The sequence below is a fragment of the Aythya ferina genome, assembly GCF_964211825.1.
Source record: "Aythya ferina genome assembly, chromosome: 13".
In the NCBI taxonomy this organism is placed as follows: domain Eukaryota; kingdom Metazoa; phylum Chordata; class Aves; order Anseriformes; family Anatidae; genus Aythya; species Aythya ferina.
Window position 1 is genome coordinate 14,722,569 of NC_140311.1, and position 7,339 is coordinate 14,729,907.

At 55.3% G+C, this 7,339-nt stretch overlaps 1 long non-coding RNA gene across 1 annotated transcript; it reads left to right on the forward strand.

Moving 5' to 3' along the window:
- Positions 1-1,665: 1,665 nt before the first annotated feature.
- On the forward strand, positions 1,666-7,027 carry LOC311444062. Its single transcript, XR_014697637.1, has 2 exons — positions 1,666-6,145; positions 6,236-7,027. It is a non-coding gene; the product is annotated as an uncharacterized lncRNA (long non-coding RNA).
- Positions 7,028-7,339: the final 312 nt, after the last annotated feature.

Genomic DNA, 7,339 nt, shown 5'->3' on the forward strand with positions numbered 1-7,339 from the left:
TCATTGTATTTTCTCTCCCTTTTAGGAGGAAGAATGAGAGCGCAGATGTGGGGCTTGGCTGCCCACCTGAGTAAAACCACCACACACACACAAGCAGACCCGGCACAGACACACACAGTGTATGCTTTCTTTTTGAGGAACACAGCCCCTCTGCTTTGTTCCAGGGAATCTGGAGAAAAACGCAAACCATATGGAGGCTGCGGGGAGGGTGGGTTTCAGCAAAGCAGTAGCTGAAGCTGACTCAGAGCTTCCCACCGCAGGTTTCCTGCTGGCTCAGGGCTTTTCCAGCCTTCCTCCCTCCCCATCCCCAGAACCATCCAGCTCCTTGAGAGGGGGCTGTTTGGTTGGATGGGCACCAGCTATCCCTCGCTGGACAGAAACTCCCCTCCCTAGAAGCTGTGGTGGGGAGCGAGTGCGTGCATCCTTCTGCCAGCGGGCAGGGTCTGGGTTGGCTCAGCTCAGCTCTTCTCCCACAGCACCACCCTTCCTGGCTCAGCCCCAGGATCTAATGTTGTACCCCAAGGGAAGACGTCGCCAGCTTAGGTTGAGTGGTGCCTCCCCTGAATGGTTAAGCTGGGATACGGCACCTGGCTGCTCCTGGGCTGCAGAGAATAAAAGGAAGCTCCGCTGGGTTGTTTTGACTCATCCTCTGGGTTTTGCAACCTCCTGGAAAAGCAGAGCATCAAAAAAATAATAATAAAAAAATTTAAAAAAGGAACTAGTAAAAAAAGAAATCAGGAAAGCAGCCCACTTTCCTAGTTCTCCTTCTGTCTCCTTCCACACAGCTGACTCTGCTCTTGCTCTCGCTGTGGGAACTGAAACCCAGGGACAGCACAGCAGAAGGTGTTTTGGCTGCTCCTCTGTGTCCGTACGTCTCCTGTTGCTGCCCTTGTCTTCCTGCCACACCAGATTACATCCATGAACATCCCTGCGTGAAGGGAAGGTGTCTTGCAGCGGAGGAAGGATGATCTAGAGGCACCTGCTTCAAGGGTCTGCTTCCCCTGGGCCAGCCAAACGTGGTGTCAAGCTGCGTGCTAGGGGAGGGTAGAGAGGGCGGCTGGTTCATTTTCTAGCCTGGCCAAAATACCCTCAGAGCCTTTTCTTTCAGAGATGCAGGCCTGGGACGGGCTGTTCCTGTATGTTTGGCAGGCAGCCTGATTTCTGCGAGGTGGGGAGAGGAGACCAGGAGCTTGCACAATGAGCTGAACATGTCCTTGAATGTAGCTAGCAGCCTGGGCTCACCTTGCCTGGGGGATGTGCAATGGGGCTGGTGCCTGGCAGTAGGTAATAGAAGCCTTTTCCCTCTAGGCAACACAAAGACCCTGTGTAGGACCCCAAACCTCCCTGTGATGGCTCCAGCAGTCCCTTGCCCGGGCCAGGGACAACAGGACAGCTTGCACAAAGTACCAGGACGACGCCTGCTGCATCATCACAAGGGGATCTCCTCGTTCCTGAGATAAGTGCTGCCTGCTCAGGAGCATCTGGCGGAGGAGGAAGGCCCAGTTTCTGCCTGTTCCACACTGAAACTCTTCCCCTCGCCTCGCCTGAGAGCTGATCTGCTTGCTCCCTCTACTGAACAGCTCGGGGCACGGCCGGGCATGTTGCTTCCCTGCCCGTGTGCACACCAGGGCCCGAAATTTCTCCTCATGCCTTCCACATCTTGTCTTCCTCTGGCCGTGCTGGGTGGGCTCCCTGGCCTGGCCCACCCCTCTCCTTCCAGCAGCCCAGGGGAGGAGCAGAAAACCTTGCAAGAAGCAGCCAGGACACCCTGGTTTTACCAGAATCTGTCTCAATCCCTTCCTGGGCCCCGCTCTGGAGATTGGAGAGGATTAATGTCGCCTGACCTTGAGTGGGCTTAGCACGCTGCTACAAAGCCTCTCAGGGGGTGCGAGGCTGGGTCTTAATGATGAGTAGAGGTTAACGAGTGTGCAGCAGGCACGTGGTGCTCGGAGCAGCCCCAGACCCACGGGCAGCCCTGGTGCAGCAGCTGATGGACGTCACCTTGCTGGGCCTCCTGCACTTCCTTGTATGTCAACAGAAACCTAACCTGGAAATCAATTTAATTCGATCAAATTAAGGCCAAGCTACATTTGATGGAGGGACTGCAACTCTCCAGACATGAGCTCTTGGCTTACTGGTTCTTGCTGGTTTTCAGAAGTGGGACTGGCAGTCCAGCTGCAGCAAAGCCAGGATATCGACCTGAAGGTAGGGAGATGAGGACGGTCTTGATTCCTTCTGAGGGCTCTTCTGTGCTTCTCAGAGGGGTGAGAGAGAAAGACTTTGTAGTGCTCTTTGTGGGATCTCAATAAGAAAGACCTTACAGCAAATGGTACAATAAAATAACTATTTTAATAAGTTGGAATAAAGGAGGAATATAAATGGTGAGCAAAATCTTACAAACCTTCAGATGCTGGGAACCTGCAGCATCAGGCAAACCCAGACGGATTTCCTATGGCACTGCAGAGATCCTGTCTGTAGAGAGGGGCTCCCCCAGCCCCACTCCCCCCACAAGCTGTGGGGCTGAGGGGCATGTTGTAGTGTTGTGGGTGTGCTGTAGGTTCAGTGGGGCGTCAGGAGCTGGTGGAGGCAGGCGGGCAGGGAGAGCAGAAAGGGGCAGGGGGACATCTGAGGGGCTGAACGGAACTGGGAGGCATTCTGAGGCTCACTGGGGCAGAGGCATCTGGGGGACTGGGGTGGGCGTTACTGGAAGCACTGGGGGGCAATGGGGCAGGGATTCATAGGGGCAAGGAGTTAATGCAGGTGGGGGGTCCGTGAGGATGGCCACAGGGTGAGAGGAGCATTGGTGGGCAAATAAACGGGACAGGGAGGATGGGCTGCAGGAGATGGAGGATTCCAGGAGGTCAGAGGGGGTCGGGAATGGCAGTCCTGTCCCGTGTTAATGTCTGTGTGAAAAATGTCTCTTGTGGCAGCTGGCCGAGCTCCCCGAGGCAGTGAGGGGCCCACAGGGCCTCTGTCACGGTGCGAGGAGGACAGCTCTGCCCCTCTCCAGCCCTGGTGGTGAAGGGTTCTCTGCAAGGACGCTCCCTGTCCCCGTATCTCCTGCCTGCCATGCCGCTCCCCTGTGTACTCTCCACACAACCGTCTGCCCCACTGCTCCCAGTCCGAGTCCTCCACTCCCAGGACTCCCCCTCACCTGATCTGCACAGATCTCCCTCCTGGGCCCATTGCCTACCCCCCAGAGCCCCTGGCTGCCCCTGCCTTCCCCACGAGAGAGTCCTTCCCTTCCCAGGAGAGCGTCCTACCTCTCTCCTGCAGGGACCTGAAGCTGGAACACCTCCAGGATAGCGAGGACAATGTCAGGGTCTTCTCCCTGTTCTCCAAGAGGGTGTCCGTGGAGGCTGCCAAACCTCCAGCTTAAGCAAAGGAGCCCCTTTGCTGCCATTAACTGGTCCTATAACCTTCGTATCTGCTATGTATACATGTACTTGTTTCCTGGTAATAGCAGGAAAAGTTTTTATTCATATATACCTATTCGCCTTATTAATCATAATAATAATTATGATTATTATTATATGGTGAAGTTTGTTGATTTGTAATAAATAGAAATGTTTATTAAACAAACCCTCTGTGTCCTCGTGTACCACAGGATCCTACAGACTCACTGTGGCAGTTGCTACATGCCCACGAGCTGGGGAGTTTCCCCCCTTTTAACTTGTCACCACAGAAGCCAAGCAATGGGGCAGGCTGTCCAGGGATGTGCTGCTGTCACCGTCCTGGTGACAGGGCCTTTCCCAGAATCACAGAATCACTTTTAGGTTGGAAAAGACCCTTCAAGATCACAAAGCCCAACCATCAACCTGCCCTACAGAGTCCACCACTAAACCATACGCATTAGTGACACGGCCACACAGCTGAATCCCTCCAGGGAAGGTGACTTCAGCATTTCTCCAGGCAGCCTCTGCCAGTGCCTGACCACCCTCTCCATGAAGAAATTCCTGATACCCAATCTAAACCTCTCCTGGCACACCCTGAGACAATTTCCTTGCATCCTATCATTTGTCACCTGAGAAGAGAGACTGAAACCCTCCTCGCTGCAATCTCCTTTCAGGTAGTTGTAGAGAGCCACGATGTCTCGCCTCAGCTTCCTTTTCTCCAGATTAAACAGCCTCAGTTCCCCCTCATAAGTCTTTTTTTTTTTTTTTTTCCAGTCCCTTCACCAGCTTTGTTGCTCTTCTCTGTACTCGATCACACAGCTCAATATCCCTCTTGCAGTGAGGGGTTCAGAACTGACCACCACATTCGCAGTGCAGCCTCACCACACACAGGGGCCGTTCCTTTCCTGGTCCTGTTGACTGCGGTGTTTCTGCCACTCTTGGCCACGCCAGGACCCACTCCTGGCCACCTCAGCATACTCTGGCCCACGGTCAGCTGGCTACCAAGCAGCACCCCCAAGTCCTTTTCTGCTGGGCAAATCCAGCCACTCTTCCCCAAGCCTATATTGTGTTGTGGCGACCCAAGTGCACCTGCCCTTGTTCAACAGCACACAACTGGACCCATCACCTCAATCCAGCCTATCCAGGTCCCTCTGCAAAGTCTTCTGACACTCGAGCAGATCAAATTGGCCTAAATTGGTATTTTCTGTGAGCTTGCTGAGGGTACAGTTGATCCCCTCATCCAGGTCATTGATAAAAACGTGCTGTGGTTTAACCCAGAAGGCAGCTGAGCACCACGCAGCCGTTTGCTCATTCCCCTTATCTCCCGTAGTGGGATGGGGGAAAAAATAAGGGGGGGGGGGGGGGAAGCAGGTAAAAGCTCACGGGTGGGGATAAAGACAGTATAATAGGACAGTAGAAGAGGAAGAGGGCACAGCATGCCTCTCCCACCGACAGCACCTGCAGAGAGCAGGTTTGGAGGTGATATCCATCCTTGGAGTGCCACAGCATTTTTCTGGGAGAGCCCTGAGTGCCCTGGGATAGGGCTGGGACCAGCAGCGCTGCAGGCAGGCCATCTGCCTGGAGACCCTCAGGCTCCCTTCCCACCCTTCTTTCTGATTTGAGCCCAAGACCCTGAAGATTTCAGCGCTATTCTCGATTATTTGCACTGCTTTACATCATGCTTGCACCATGTCGTAGCACGGTGGTTCAGCAGGAAACCTTGCCGTGCTCTTGGGGCAGGGACAGGAGCATCTCCAAGAGCCATCTGCCCCCTTGAGAGACCTTCCTTTGCTGCTCTGGTGCACCAGGGAGACTGCCTGCTTGGTGGGACACAGCTGAGGCTTTCCTTCAGACCTGCAGGTCAGGGCATTCCTGCTGGCAGGGCTTTGCCTCCGGGCACTGCAGAAAGCCAAGCTGGCAACCTTCCTGCTACTGTGGTGAAGGCAGGGGCAGGTAAATGACCACGGTGCTCAGCCAGGGTCTTTCTCCATGCTGAATTCCTGCTGCTGGAGAACAGTTCTTGAGCTTTCACCAGCAAACACCTCGTGTCGTTTTCTGCTCAGTTTTGCCTCGAATTGTGCTATTAAAACCCTCCAGAGCTGGCTGGTGAAAAGGCTGGATGAGGAACTGCTCTTTACTCACTGGGTGGCTACTGCAAAAAAAAAAGAGTTCCTTTCTCCTTTGCCACCCGGGTCAGGGATGCAAAGGCTCTGCTCTTTCACTGGCACTTGTGGGAATCTCCCCTTTAGCCGAGCTGGAGCATGTCCTGGCACAGAGCGAGTTTGCTTTCTGCACCAGCAAACCCATCCTTGGGGTGCCTCCCTCTGGTATTTTCTCCAGGCAGAGCCTCCAGCTCTCAGGGGGGGACCACTGCTGGTATCAGCACCAGAGCTGCAGCCCAGGAGGGACCAAGGACGTGGGGCAGTGTGTGCACAGCCCCTGCCCTCGCTGACACAGCCACCTGCAGCAGGTCCATGCAGTGGCACAGTACTGCTGTTTCCTTTCAGGTTTCCTTGTACTGGCTGGGGTGCAGAGGGATGCCCTCACCAGTGCTGACCCCAAATCCCTGCACGAAGCTGGCCCTTGCAGAGCCCGACTTTTCTACAGCCCAGCTGTAGGGCCAGGCCGTGGTTCCCAGCTATGTCCCGGAGCTCGCGCCGACAGCCCCTTTCCACAGGTACCGAGCTCTGGACCAACTTTTCTTGGTCAAACCATGGCCCCTAGGGCATGGCTGCACCATGCAGAACAACGTCCCTGCTTCCTGCAGCACTGCAGCCCCCTGCCGAGCCTGTGGCTGATGGGGACAGCAGGAAAACCCACCCCAGCCCTTGCAGGGGCAGCAGCATTTTCCCCTCCCTAGCATCTGGCTGCCCTCTGGGAGGCTGTGGGGCAGGAGTGCCCCAAAGGGATGAGAAGGAGCTGGGCGTCCCTCCCTCCGCTTCTCCCACAGCTCCTCAGGGCACAGAAGGAAGCAGACATGGGACAAAGGAAAAGAGGCAAGACACAGGGGGCCTGATGCAGGTTTTTTCTGTACAGAAGTGTTTTTGACACCACAGCCTGTTGCTTATAATAAAACAGAAATCAGAAAGAGCAGCCAGAATACACACCCAAAGGCAAAACCCCTCGGCTTAAAAAAGGAGATGCTGGGCCCCTCAGGGAGTGGAGGCCAGCAGCTGGGAGTCCAAGGGGAAAGGGTACACCTGCCCTGGCTGGGAAGAAACACAACACAAAGAAAAAACAAACAAACAAGAAAAAAAAGAAAAAAAAAGAAAAAAAAAAAACAGAAAAAAAAAAAACAACACCCATTGCTCCCGCTGCTGAGCAGGGGAGAGCCAGAAAAAGAAAAAAAAAAAAAAAAACAACAACCAGATTGTCCCGTCCTCAGAGTCCTGTTAGCACCTGTACAATAAAACTGTACCATCTACCGGGAGCGGAGCAGCCCTGCCCCGTGCCCCTGTGGCTGGCACCAGCGCGCCGTGCCCGCTCTCACCAGTAGAACTGCTCCCAGTGACACAGGAGGGGCCGTGGAGTGAGGAAAAGCCAAGCAGACACAGCGCAGGGCAAGGGGAGGGGGGTTCTGCAGTGGTGAGAGACCCCAGGGGGAGACAAGCTGCTGGAAGCGTGGGGTCTGCTCGGGGTCTGCTCGGGGTCGCAGGCTGCAGCTGCCTCCGCGACAGCCGACGGGGACTGAGGGCAGCAGAGGGAATGAAATGCGGGAAGGAGCCTGGTGAGAGGACGGAGCAGAGCGGCTGGCTCTTGGCTGGCAGGTGAGAGAGTGCCTTCAGCAGAAGCTGGCTCCGAAGCTAAGAGCAGTGACTGTCCCCAGGCTCTCAGCCGAGGTGTGAGAGTTCTGCAGCTCAGGGGCTGTGCTCCGGGGGAGCGCCAGCCATGGGGAGTGTTGGAGAGGGGCCGGAGGAAGCCCTCGTCCCGTAGCCCGCAGCTCA